The 15,077-nt window shown below is 38.6% G+C and overlaps 1 long non-coding RNA gene across 1 annotated transcript; it reads left to right on the top strand.

Moving 5' to 3' along the window:
• Positions 1-6,448: 6,448 nt before the first annotated feature.
• LOC128635418 (uncharacterized) lies at positions 6,449-8,341 on the top strand. The gene is made up of 3 exons (XR_008398393.1): positions 6,449-7,625; positions 7,710-7,757; positions 7,857-8,341. It is a non-coding gene; the product is annotated as an uncharacterized LOC128635418 (long non-coding RNA).
• The last annotated feature ends 6,736 nt before the right edge of the window (positions 8,342-15,077 follow it).

Here is a 15,077-nt window from a genome sequence, read left to right as displayed (position 1 = left end):
CCAAATGAGTATATAGCATCAAATGAAGCCAGTCCTCCTGGATACAGTTATGTACATCAGCCTCGTTCAACTGGTAGAGGAGGAGGTGTTGGTGTCATCCATAGTCAAAACCTAGGTGTCACTCAAAAACCTAGTCATAAATGTAATTCTTTTGAAATTCTTTATACCAGTATAAGTTATGTAGCCACAAAAAAATAAGTCAATTCCTCTATTATTTACAGACCCCCATGGCCATATACTGAATTTCTTAGTGAATTTTCAGACTTTCTCAAACCTGGTTGTTTCTGTAGATAAAACGTTAATCGTCGGTGATTTTAATATTCACATTGATAACCTGGAAGACCCTCTGAGAACAGCGGTTGTGTCCATCTTAGATTCAGTAGGGATTAATCAGAACGTAATCGGGCCTACTCATAATGGTGGTCACACTCTTGACCTCATACTACATACAGATTAGTTAGTTCCGTCCGCGCAGCGGGGCGCATCGGGCAACAAGCATTCGCCAGCGGGCTCGGTCGGAAGCGTCGATTTCCACATCTTCCCACTTGACATCGAGCGCTCGTAGATCCTCCATGAACGTTCGTCGCCAAGTATTCCGCGGCCGCCCTACTCTTCTCTTCCCTCGTGGCGGCGTCCAGCGCAGCGCGATCTTTGCGTGGCGGTGGTCAGACATCCGTAGAATGTGTCCTGCAAAGCGCATTCTTCGCTCTACGACCATTTCTGCCAGGCTGCGGGAGTTTGTTCTTCTTAGAATTTCTTCATTTGAAATACGATCACGGTATGATACACCGAGTATTCTTCTCAGGCATCGTTGTTGAAACACATTCAGCTTGTGGATGACTGCCCTCGAGCTCTTCCAAGTTTCAGATGCATAGATGGCGGTTGGGATGATGATGCTATTAAACAGGCGAAGTTTGCTGTTGGTGTGGATAGTTCGCCTAGCCCAAATCGGTTGTAGCTGTTGGAAGACTGCAAATGCTCTGCCGATTCTGCGATTGACATCCACGTTAGTCCCACCATCCGCAGCCACAATGCTGCCAAGGTAGGTGAACTGTTTGACTTCTTCGATCAGCTGGTTGCTCACCGTGATCCGCACCGGCGTCATCCGGCCGACGGCCATGACGTTGGTCTTGTCAGTGCTGATCCGTAACCCAACTTTGGCTGCTTCGTGCTCCAGGCTAGTGGTCATCTCCTGTAAGACTTTCCCATTCTGCGCCAATAGCACAAATATACAGATACAAATATACAAATATACATACAGATTAAATATAGAAAATATTGTAATTTTTCTACAGTCTGAAGTTGTATCAGACCATTAACTTATCTCATTCATAATATGTATTGATCATAATACTACCATGTAAAATGTACTTTCACATTAGCTACTGCACCGAGCATCATAAACAACCTCTCAGAGACATAAATTAAATTTGGATCACCAACTGAGCCAATAGAACTCGATCAGGCGACTGAAAGCTTGGAGTCAACACTCCGCTACATGCTAGATAGAGTGGCTCAACTCAAAAGAAAATTAATTAGAGAGAAAAATCTAGCACCCTGGTATAACGATCAAACGCATACCTTAAAACAGACATCTTTAAAACAGAAATTCAGGCTATTAAATTAAAACCAGACAGTATTATAACTAACCCTATAGATGATAATATAGCTATATAAGATCAATGTTTAAAGTGTTTTGCTCCGCTTAGAGAGACCGAATTAGCTTCAGTAATCTCTTCAGCCAATTCATCAACTTGCATACTAGATCCCGTACCTACATGTTTGTTTAAACAGATTTGTCCTGGAGTAATTGAACCGCTTTTAAAGATAATCAATTCTTCTCTTAGCACTTGCTATGTTCCTAAATCACTTAAATTAGCAGTTATTAAACCCCTGATTAAAAAGCCTGATCTTGACCCGTCTCAACTGTCCAGCTATAAACCAATATCAAATCTCCCCTTCATCTCTAAGATTTTAGAAAAGGTTGTAGCAAAGCAGTTATGCTCGTACTTAGATAGGAATAACATTCATGAAATGTATCAGTCAGGATTTAGACCTCATCATAGCACAGAGACAGTGTTAGTTAAAGTAGTAAATGACCTTCTACTGACCTACGATCAGGGTTGTGTCTCGCTGCTTGTGTTACTCGACCTTAGTGCAGCTTTTGATACTATAGATCACACTATTCTCCTTGATAGATTAGAAAATGTTGTTGGCATTAAGGGAACAGTCCTCTCCTGGCTACATTGTAGATGTAAATGGAGACTTCTCCATGCATACCGAGGTTATATTTGGTGTTCCACAAGGTTCTGTTGTAGGCCCACTGCTTTTTACTTTATATATATATATATATATATATATGTATGTGTGTGTGTGTGTGTGTGTATATGTGTGTTACCTCTAGGTCAAATTATTCGTAAACATGGAATTAGCTTCCACTGTTATGCTGATGATACACAGTTGTATGTTTGCAACTGAACAATAACAATAATAAACTTCGCAACTGTTTTGTAAGTCACCCTTTTTACTGTTCACCCGGAGTTTTTGATCAATATCAAAATTGTCATACAATCCTATGTGACTAAATGACGGAATTGTATCTTATGTTGGACCATGTATTCTAGAGAATTTTTTAATGTGAATTTCTTGTGGTGTGCTTACTTGAAGACAATGAGGGGGAGCAGCATCGGAGAGACAGTTCTCTCCATTCTCCAAAGAATTGGGGAGAACAACCTGTGGTGTATGTTTTCATTGAAAGCGTCAAAAGGTGGGAAGCTGGCTTTGACTGATCATGGTGAAGTGTATCGCCTTGTACACTGAGTATGAAGGATAAAAAAAAATGTATACATGACAGTATATGCCTCCTTTTGCAAACTCTTGGAAAAAAAAGTTTTGCATTCAGAAATTAGACATTTTCTGTTATTGCATTCCAAGGCTGAATGATTTTGTTCATTTATGTTACAGATATTGCCGAACAAGCACATGGACGTGAATATACTGTTGCCAGTTGCAGAGAGGCAATCGGCAGCTACCTAAAAATGCCCCAGTCAGGAAAGGTGGCAAGAAACATAGTGTTTATGATTATGATTAAGTCTAGAATTTAAATCTACAACTTCTGTGGTTCTTTTTCTTTTTCATTCATACAAATGTGCCATTGTGTAACATTGTTGACTGATTCATTAGTTTTTATATCCATTTGAAAAGCAAAAACCTTTCCACTGTGCATATAACGGAAAGTCCATACATACTCCAAACCTTTTGTGAATATTGATGATTGATTTGGAGGTTTCAAATTATGAGTGAATTGTGGTTCACTGTCTTGTGATCAGGAATGTGTAGCTAATGTCTGTAGTTTACTGATTCCGAAATTGTTGGTTCAGACTGCATCATATAGTACATGTATATACCAATTAAAATGCCATATGTTCAGATATATCCACTGTCTGTTCACAGCAGAGCTACATGGGATCTCAGTACGTCCTACAAGAATTGGGCCTGAGTCCAGTTCAGATTCAATTTTGGAATCTCATTCCTCTCACGTGACAGCCTCCAAACAGTACAATTCTAATGAGCTTGAATATACGGAGAATTCCATTGGGTTTGATGTCTGATTAATAAATTGTTTTCTTTGATGAGCAATACATGGGTATATCTGGCTGTTTTGTGTTACAATATTGAATGTCATTTTTGAGCTTCACTTTGTCTGCATTTACTATAATTCATGCATGTTTATTAAACATATTCAGAGTTTGTTATACTACATCATTGTTGTCTGTCATTCATAAGATTCATCATGGAAATCGCATAGACCAGAATCTAACATCCTCATTGCTGAAGCAGTTTAATTACAGATTTTTTAAAGCATGCGGTATGTTATATGCTTTAATTGTATCTTGCCACATAATGTTGGAAAATGAGGATGTCCTCTATAATTTCTTGAAAAGTACACAAGTACTTTTTTCAAGAAATTATAGGTACAAAAAGGATTACACATATCTGATTAGAAAAAATAGCAATGTAATGTAATTGTAATTATTTATGTAGTGTATATACACCACATTATGAGGTATATACAGCCAATTACAAAATACTTTATGCATGTGCATCATTGAGCATATATTTGTATATGAATTATTACAAAATTTGATTCTCATAATGCTGGAATAAGAAACTGGAACTTCATGTATATGTTGCAGTTATCCTCATGTAGTGTTTGTCCCCCTGCAACATCATTGTCAGCTGTCTAATTTTTCTTGTTCCAAATTTTAACTACAATTTTTGCAAATATTAATTCTTAACTCTTGGGGAAATTTCCCTGTGTAATGAATGACTTCAAATCTATGTAAATATAAGTCATTCATTACACAAGGAAATCCGCTTAGAGCCATTACATTTAGAGGCTTCTTTCGCCGTATAATACCCGCTTAGAGCCATTACATTTAGAGGCTTCTTTTGCCGTATAATACCCGCTTAGAGCCATTACATTTAGAGGCTTGTAAAATCTTGTAGTGTGCACTAGGCTCATCGTCACCTCTATTGCTTATGCTGAATAGTAGACCTTTATAACACTGAAAACGATTCGAATGTTCTGTTCGCAATAAGATCTTATCAAACATATCTAGATTTAACTTTTTGTCTTCTCCTGGATATATTTGTTTCTGTGATGTGACTGTAACTAGTTAACTAGCAGCAGACCTGTTCACAAGTCCCTGAGGTCCAAGTCAAGTCTCTGAGGTGGAGTACAAGTCAAGTCTTTGTTCTATTTTTAGCAACAGTGTATGACGTTAAATCAATTTTGAAATATTAAAACTGATTACTTCTACCATATGTCTTGTTCATTTATTCAAAATTGTCTAATAAAGCAAGAGAAAGGGGGTCATGCAGCAATACAACCACTCTAAACGCACGAGACCGTTCTACAAAAGAATGGTTAAAGAAGAATAAAGTAAATGTTTTGGAATGGCCAAGTCAAAGTCCTGACCATAATCCAATATAGATGTTGTGGAAGGACCTGAAGCAAGCAGTTCATGTGAGGAAACTCAAAGTTTAGGTGCAGTTATTGATCCACAAGAGTACAACAGATACTGAAAGCTAAGGTTCACATACTTTCGCCATTCACAGAGATGTAATATTGGATCATTTTCCTCAATAAATAAATGACGGAGTATAATATTTTTGTCTAGTATAATACATTTGTTTAATTGGGTTCTCTTTATCTGAGCCACGGGCAGCTCATCATGCAGCAAGCCATATGTAACTGCCATTCTGCAGACTAGACTGCTGCAGCAGATTTAAACCTGTCATTAGAGGAACAATAGGGTTGTTAGAAGGACGAGAGAGTGATGTTTAGTTTATTTATTTAATAAGTTTCCTTGTGAATGGTTATCATAGTAATGTATCATATCTGCTGCAATTATTTACTTATTAAAGTAAGCCTAAATGATGCCTTGTTGTCTGTCATGTAAATTCAGGCATATTGTGTCTCATGCACAGAATACTGAGCATCATGTCAGACACTTTTGTATTCTCAGATATTGCTTTGCAATGATCAATATAATTTATTATGTATTCCTTTGTGTCTAAAAACTGTGAAAACAAGCAGATCATTTAATGGAATGTAGAGTCTCAATGCTTCTAGGGCTGTTGCACTTGACTGTAGATTATTCTCCTCCATAATAAGCACATAGAGGTCATATAAGTCATGGTGACAGGGCATGTCTGATTTCCACAGGCAGGAGAGAGAGATAGTTTGTATATATTGTAACCGTAGTTTTGACAGGTATAGGTCAAAGGTCAAAAAGATACACATTCTAACTCTCTATATCTAGATCAAAGGTCATGATCATAAAAATATGAATAGTTATGTTAAATCTGGATCACATCCATTCGTGACCATACATGGTGCTGCCATGTGTGTTTTTCCGCCCCACACGTTGCGCACACGTGGTACATCTTTTCACATAGAATATGAAACTCTCTGTGGTAGGACATAAAAATATATATAGTTTTGTTAAATCTGGTTCACATCCAAATCGTGACCATACCTGGTACGACCATGTGTTCCCCCACCCCACCCCACCCCACACACCCACACACAAGTTGCATACTCATGTTTTTCTAACACTCTGTGGTAGGTCATAAGAATATATATAGTTTTGTTAAATCTGGTTCACATCCAAATCGTGACCATACCTGGTACGACCATGTGTTCCCCCACCCCACCCCACCCCACACAGACACAAGTTGCATACTCATGTTTTTCCTCTTCACATAGAATATGAAGCTCTCTGTGGTAGGTCATAAGAATATATATAGTTTTGTTAAATCTGGTTCACATCCAAATCGTGACCATACCTGGTACGACCATGTGTTCCCCCCACCCCACCCCACCCCACTGCACCCCACCCCACACAGACACAAGTTGCATACTCATGTTTTTCCTCTTCACATAGAATATGAAGCTCTCTGTGGTAGGTCATAAAAATATATATAGTTTTGTTAAATCTGGTTCACATCCAAATCGTGACCATACCTGGTACGGCCATGTGTATCCCACATCCAAACAAAAATATCACACACACACACCCACACCCACACACACACACACCCACACACACACACACACACACACACAAACACACACGTGCATGTACAGACAAACGCATGCATACGAACCTGCTTATAAAAGTCGAGCATCCCTCTAGGCTTTATAATACTCTGTACTTAGAACAACGTGTGCGATCTTACAACATGGCTGATGTTTGTCCTAACGCGCCGAAAAAAGCTCACCCTTTTTTGGGAAGAATAGAAAAAATGTTAGAACATGAAAAGATTCAATATTGGGTAATGTCAAACGGATGTACAGCCGGGTTTTTTTTCGATGCAGAAAAAGGAACCGTTTTGCTTTTCAAGTTCTCGGTCCCGGGAACACACGATCTTTTCCTTTCACGTAGAATATGAAGCACTCCGAGTCAGGCCTAGGTCAAAAGGTCAACAACGTAAAACCCCCGTTCTGATGCATTCCCGAGCACAAACACACACCCCCCCCACACACACACACACACTCGAATGCATACGAACCTGTTTATAAAGTCGAGCACTTCGAAAGTTTTAACATCGGAAAAGGTTCGACCGAATTTCCAGAGTCAGTTCTTCACTACTTCGAAAGTTTGAACATCGGCAAAGTTCAACAGAATTTCCAGACCCCATGGATTTCTCGGCAGGTAAAAATTTGTATTTTAATCAATTAATAGTTAAATATAAATTGAAATACAATGTTTATGTAATTATCCAGTAGGCAATGATATTGATATAAACTTAGAACTAATCATTCTGAGTACAAAAATCATCATACTTATCTGGTCATTATGTAATCTGGTACGATACTTTATCTAAATTGTAAATATTCATTACATTTATATTACAGTGCAAGACCGAGTTAAGCTCATCTGTTTCTAGTGTATAGGTAATTAAAATTTGTCTCTTAGATCTATGTAGTGATCTAAAATGAGAATGTTAAGTTATTAAAAGTATGTTTTACTGTTTTATAGACAGCTTGGTGATTATTTCTGATGATGAGATTCCCGAAACAACCACTCAGGACCTTTTGAATCTGAGTTCCACACGTAAGTCACAACATAAAATTGTGAATGTTTCATGCTGTAAAAGTCTTTCATACGTGAATATAACATTGTTTGTATCATATTCAGAATTTGAGGGAAACGTGTCTAACAGTGATTACGACGGAGATATTTCAGGTGAGTTGTAGTATATTTACCTTCTATTTACACAGCACAAAAAAAAATAAAATAAAATAAAATAAATAAAAGCTCTTTCACATGTTCTGTGACTTATAGATACGAGTGCTGCAATAGAAGACCAAGAGGAAATCATCTCGGAAACCGACATTCAACAAGACATCAAACTACAACAGATCTGCGCAGTGTGGCGTGAATTCTTCGAAGCAAAGACTGATTTATTGGAAAACTTTGGACAGATTGATTATACACTTGAATCTGGTCGAGGTACAGATTTTATCCCTTTACTGTACAGCACGCTTGAAAATGTGAATAGATGTCTCACAGTGAGCATAAAGTTGATTAGAAAATTGTATGATAGATATGGCGCAGAAACGACTGAAATGCAGTTCGGATATGGAGATTAAAAAAAAGAGAACCGAAAATTCTCCATTATCGCATGATTTCTTTTATGACGGAAACCAGAGTTTTTCAAATGATTCGCACACACCCCTGAACCCATATTTAACTGAAGCGATCAACAGGCTGAACGAAAGTTTAATACCGTCACACCAAGTCGTTAGTGAGAGACATAATCAGAGTCCAAATCACGTCGTATCAAACACAACGGTAACGCCGAATGATATATTTTCTGAATTAAATCAGTGTCTGTTAGAGTTACATAATAACCTAAATGAACACGGTCATTCAGTACAAATAAACCCTGATCTAATTGATGCAGTCAATCAGTTGAATGAAAATTTAAGATCGTCAGAACAGAACAATACTCAAAATGAAAACCCCAGACGAATTTCCAGTCAAACTGTATCAAGTACGCCGGTCACGTCGCACGACATATTTTTCGAATTAAATCAATGTCTGTTAGAGTTACAAAATAACCTAATCGAACAAAGAGAATCTTTGCAGATAAATCCATGTTTAATAGATGTGGTGAATCAAATCAATGAAAATATCATTACCTCCCATTCAGAATATCGTCTCGACTCCAGAAAACGCTCAGGAACCTAGTCCGTTATCTTCTCATGATATGATACACGAACTTAATCAAAGTCTTATGAGGATAAATGACGGTTTTGTTAACTTAATCGAAAACTCTGACAATATTGCACAAAATTCGGAAAACGATAATGAACGCAACCGCCCAATGGAAAACATACACTCACCTAATACCCAAGATTCTCAAATGGAAAACACACATTCGCCCGATACCCAAGATTCTCAGATGGAAAACTCGCCCGATATCCAAGTAGAGCAAGAGGGTGATGGATTAGATCCTAATATTAGAATAATTAATCGGGAAAGATTCAACAACACTGAGATTAGGAGAAGAGTGAATTTTTCTTCTATCGCGAACGTTGACAGCTTTGCAGATTTTTATAATTATGTTTTAGAGATTTTAAACATCGCGATTGAAATCGCTAACAATTTAATTTCTGCCAAGGATTTAGTCACCGTTGAAATTAGAGGTGATACGGTCAATGTTTCATCACGCGTTCAATTAGACAATGGTGTCATCGATTTAGGTTCTTTTCTGACCATGCTCGAAAATGCAATTCAGAGTAAACGTGAAATTTTTACCGATAATACCCTTGAAATAGTTGTCCAAATCGTCCGACCACTTCGGGGTGGTGGAAATAGATGGAAAATAGGCCATATATTCAAATCAGAAACCCTGCAGAAGAAAATGCAGCATCTATACATTTTTCACAACAGAGACAACATGTGCTTCGCCTTGTGTGTTAGCCAACTTTTGAATCGTGAAAAAAATGATTTTGAAACCGAACAAATCGCTAGAAAATTACAACACGATGTGGGATTATCCGTAAACAACGCGGTCAGCTTCGCTGACGTACCGAGATTTGAGAGACATTTGAATTGCAAAATCGTAATCGTATACTGTTCTGCTAGCAAAGCTGGATACTCTTTCTTTCAAACTAGCAAGACTCCCCACGAAAAAACCATTTACTTGTTTTTACATGACAACCACGATTATGGGGTTAAAAGTATCACCGGACTTTTAGGAACGAGTCATGTTTGTCATTTCTGCCATTCGGGGTTTGACGTTTTATGGAAACATAAATGCGCTTATAGCTGCAACGTTTGTCACGACCCCGATTGTTACAAACACCCTAAGAATGTTACTAAATGTCCAGAGTGTCAGAGACTGTGTAGCTCCCAATACTGTTTCGAGAGGCATAAAGCAAAGATTCAATCGCACAAAGGCGAATATTCTATGTGTGAAACGGGATTCTACTGCGGTAAATGTAAACGTGTGATAAGGGATAATCCTTCTAATCGTGAGAATCACGTATGTGCCCATTCGAAATGCATACTCTGTGGCCAAAAACTCGATGAGGATATCGAGCATAGATGTTTTATACAGAGGGCCAGGAAAGAAAGCGAAAATACGGATTATGTGTTTTACGATTTCGAAACTAGGCAGGAAACAGGAACACATGTAGCTAATTTCATATGCTGTATTGATTTTAAGGGAGAGGAGTGGGTGGCTGAAGGGGATGATTGCGTCAGTGCCTTCTTTAAAAAGTTTCGGTGTAATGCATACCACGGATACAAGTTTATAGCCCATAACGCTAGAGGGTTCGATTCATACCTTTTGTTAAACCATTTAGTGAAAGAAGGAATCACACCCGAAATCATAGCACAAGGCGGTAAAATTTTGTGTTTCATCGATACCGCGTTTCGTCAGTCCTACATTGATAGTCTATCGTTCTTACCCATGAAACTGAGTAGCATCCCAAAAGCCATGGGTTTTTCGGAAAGCAAGAAAGGCTATTTTCCCCATTTCTGGAACACCGTAGAACATCAGGATTACGTAGGGCCATATCCTGACCCTAAGTTTTACGGTGTAGATGGCATGATGCCTAAGGATAGAGAAGAATTCTTTAAGTGGTACAGAACGGTTTCTGACAAAGTGTTTGATTTCAAGAAAGAGATGGCGGAATACTGTGTGAACGAAGTAGAAATTTTGAGAAAGGGTTGAATAGCTTTCAGACAAGAAATTCTGGATAGTACAAAGGTCGATCCTTTTAAATGCATAACGATCGCGTCTGTGTGCATGAAAATCTTTAGAACCAACTTCCTGCATAAAGACACTTTAGCTATTCCGCCTCTTGATAATTACATCACCACTCAGAAATCTTTCTCAACACCATCCATACAATGGCTCGAATATGTTTCAAAAACGCAAAACCTACCCATTCGCCACGCGTTGAACGAAGGTGAAGTCAGGTTTGGTACTTATTACGTAGATGGTTACTGTGAGGAAGGGGAAAACCGTAAGGTTTTTGAGTTTCTTGGGTGTTTTTATCACGGCTGTGAAAAGTGTTTTCCCTCAATGACCCCGCATACTCTTACCAAATCAAACGCAACCTTCGGAGATATCCGTCAAAAATCGATGGAGAGAATTAAGAATTTGCAAGACACTCTCAATTTGCAAGTCACTCTGATGTGGGAACACGAGTGGAATGAAATAAAGAAAAACGACAATCTCGTGCAAAATTTTCTAAAAGACTTTGACTTTCCTGAGCGTTTAAACCCTCGAGATGCTCTTTACGGCGGTCGAACAAACGCGTTAAACTTGCATTATTAGCTCAACCCGGTGAGAGAATCGATTATTTCGACTTTACCTCGCTTTACCCATTCGTAAATAAGACAAAGACATACCCGATCGATCACCCTATCATCATTTATCGTGACTTTCAACCTCTGAAAAATTACTTTGGTATCATTAGAGCAAAGGTATTACCACCTAGGGGTCTGTGGGCACCTGTTCTACCATTTCGTGTAAAAAGCAAACTCCTCTTTCCTCTATGTAGAACGTGTGCCGAACATCAGTTAAAACATTGCGATCATACGGCTCAGGAGAGAGCTCTTATCGGAACATGAGCATCTATCGAAATTGAGAAAGCCGTCGAAAAAGGTTACAAAATTCTAAAAGTGATTGAAGTGTGGCACTTTCCTAAAAGGTCTGATAAGCTTTTTACGAGATATATTAAAATGTTTCTCAAGACCAAACAGGAAAGTTCAGGTTATCCGTCCTGGGTCGTTGATGAATCATCTAAACGTGAGTACATTCGCAAATATGAGGAGAACGAAGGGATTACGTTGGATCCGAAATTTATCACTGTTAATCCTGCCAAAAGATCCGTGGCTAAACTCGCACTAAACTCGTTGTGGGGTAAGATGTGTCAAAGACCAGACAGATCGAACACGACCTTAATTCGAGATCCTGCCGAGTTTTTACAGTTCATGTTCTCCGATATTTATAATGTGAGTCAGTTCTCTTTTTTGAATGAGGAGGTGGTTATGGTACAGTGGCGTTACGCAGACGAGAGATTGATTAAACCGCTAAACGCTAATGTATTCATCGGCATTTTCACTACAGCGTACGCTAGGCTTGAGCTGTACAATTTGATGGATCGATTGGATCAGCGTTGTTTGTACACAGACACAGATAGCGTCATTTTTAAAAGTAAGGAAGGTGACTGGATGCCACCCTTAAGCGATTACTTGGGTGGTCTTACCAGCGAACTAGATGATGGCGATCAAATCGTGGAATTTGTAAGCGCAGGTCCTAAAACCTACGGTTACAAAACCATGAAAAGAAAAACAACCATGAAAGCTAAAGGCATTACTTTAAATTATATCAATTCTGAAATTGTCAATTTGAAATCACTAACAGAACTGGTGGACGAGCGAGTGAAAAATCCGGATCATACAGGTCATCTCGTAACCACGCATAACCAAATCGTGAGAGATAAAAAGGGGTTTCATATGAGAAACAAGTCACAGTTGAAAAGGTTCAGGGTTGTGTACGATAAGCGTGTTTTATTATCTGATTTTACAACTCTCCCTTACGGCTATTAAGACTATTCTTGTATATATGTGTATATAGTTTCTGTTGATGTGTTTTGTAAAGGAAAATATGAACGTGACTGCTTTTGACGCTAGGATGCAACTTCCCTTTTCATGTATCGTATGTGGACCGAGTAATAGTGGAAAATCTTTTTTTTATCAAAATGCTGTTGGAAAACTGTAAAGAGGCAATGTCGGTTGTTCCGGAAAACATTGTCTGGTGTTATACGTGTTGGCAGCCTTTGTACGATGAATTATTGACCAGAATAAAAATAATTTTTCTTCAAGGAATCCCTGATTCTTTGTGTGATGACGAACTGTTTCCTCCAAATAAAAAAAACTTGTTGGTAATCGATGACTTGATGGAAACCGCCAGTAAAAATGACGAAGTAGATACACACACCACAGAAATCTGAGCGTCATCTACCTCGTTCAAAACTTGTTTTTTCAAGGAAAGACCAGTAGAACAATCAACCTGAACACAAACTACCTGGTTCTTTTTAAAAACCCTAGAGATAAATTACAGATCAGCATACTGGCTCGTCAAATGTATCCGGGTAACAGCAAGTATTTTTTAGAATGCTTTCTCGATGCCGTCTCTAGACCTTACGGGTATTTATTTGTTGACCTGAAAGCACAAACGCCAGAAGAACTTCGTCTCCGTTCAGGGTTGTTTCCGAGGGAGAAACCGGTTGTGTATGTTCCGAAGAAGAAGAAAAAACTTTAAAGTATCGACACCAAATGTCTGAGCGATTGAAAAAAACCCTCCCGTTGCTGAATTCATTACACAGGTCTCCATCCCGAAGGAGAAAGGATATATTACGCGATGCGCCCACAGATCTCATCCTGAGCATATGTGAACTAGCTTTAAACGTGCTCAGGGGAAACATACCACTGACGACAAAACAGTATCGGGTTTTAAAAATACAAAAAAAATGGATCAAACTATTTGCTGATAAAAGAGCATCCGTTGAAAGAAAAAGGAAAGTTATTAATCAATCCGGAGGATTTCTTCTGCCTTTGCTCAGTGTAGCCATTCCTTTTATAAGCAGCTTAATCGCGTCCCGCAACAATTAACATGGAGACTGCTGACAAAATTAGTCCCTCAACATCAGATCGATAAACTTAGAAACATCACCGCGGAGAAGGAAACCATAAGAAAGACTGTTGAAAACAACTTGGACGATGCAATACGTGGTATTTTATCAAGGACTGATCTGAATGATTACGATAAGGCGAAACTCTACGCGTCTGTGCTGCAAAATTTTTTACACTTGGTTAAAGTAGGAGAGCAGGAAACCGCCCAATTGACCCTGTCTCTACCTAAAATATCGGAAAGCAAAACGGAAGCAGCTGTGACCGAACCCCCCAAAGACGAGATCGTGCAAGAGGTCCTCGCTAACATTTCTGCTAGAAACAAAAGAAACGCTTCGTACGTTATGGAAAAACTTTTAAAAGCCGGGGCTGCGTGGAACGATAGCGGTGAATTTATTTTTAAAGGAAACACTATCAAAGGATCTCACATGGTGGACTTGCTAAAAAATCTCACGGCCCCTCATCGAGTATCCGACGAACGGAGGCCTTTAGGTTGGAAAGAGTTCTTACAGACAGTAGCCAACCTAAATATACCCTTTTCAGCAATACCTAATGGCGGTGTTCGACGCAAAATATCTGACATAAAAAGATCTAAAGATATCTCTCATCTTGTTTCCCCACCTAAAAGCAAAGACTACGATTCTGAGCCAGTTTTCAAATCCCCCGTTTTTAACCGTACTGACTGGTTTGGTTTTTGAAAATGACGAGGGACAAAGCATGTTATGTTATGTTACCCTTTATTTCAATAAAATAACTTTTGTTTAACATTTTTCTTGTGAAGCATCGTCATTTAACATTCCACTACATATGTAAATGAAACATATCTAGAGAGTTAACACATTGTACACATGTAATTGAATGCTTTTTATTTACTCTAGGGTACATTTTTTTTAACGAATGACACAACAGTGTTATCATTTCTAATTAAATCTTTGCTATACATAGACATAATACGGTTAAATGAATAACCTTTAGCTTTGTGACACAGAAAAAGTGTTGCCCGCAACAAACCGACGTAAAGTTTTGAACTTGTACAGGGTTATATTTTATTTTGCAACAGTTCTTTGTCAAAAAATAATGAATCGATCGAGGAAAGAGTTCGTAGTCTGGAGGGTTTCCGTACGAGTCAAAAAATTCTCCTGTGTTTTCGTCATTAAGGCATAACGCTAGCCAGTGCTCACCCGGCATGTGTCTCGGATGTGTGTTTACGATGAATAAAGCTGGAAACTTTCTCAGAGTACTTGTAGGTAGCTCGTCACAGGCCATCACGCCATGAAATATTTTATCTATTTCAGGACAACTTCTCATAACCTCCGTTAGTTCTCTGGTATCCATGAGTTACTGGTAATC

This window comes from Ictalurus punctatus, chromosome 19 (assembly GCF_001660625.3).
Source record: "Ictalurus punctatus breed USDA103 chromosome 19, Coco_2.0, whole genome shotgun sequence".
In the NCBI taxonomy this organism is placed as follows: Eukaryota; Metazoa; Chordata; class Actinopteri; order Siluriformes; family Ictaluridae; genus Ictalurus; species Ictalurus punctatus.
This window is presented reverse-complemented; position numbering and strand designations above follow the sequence as displayed.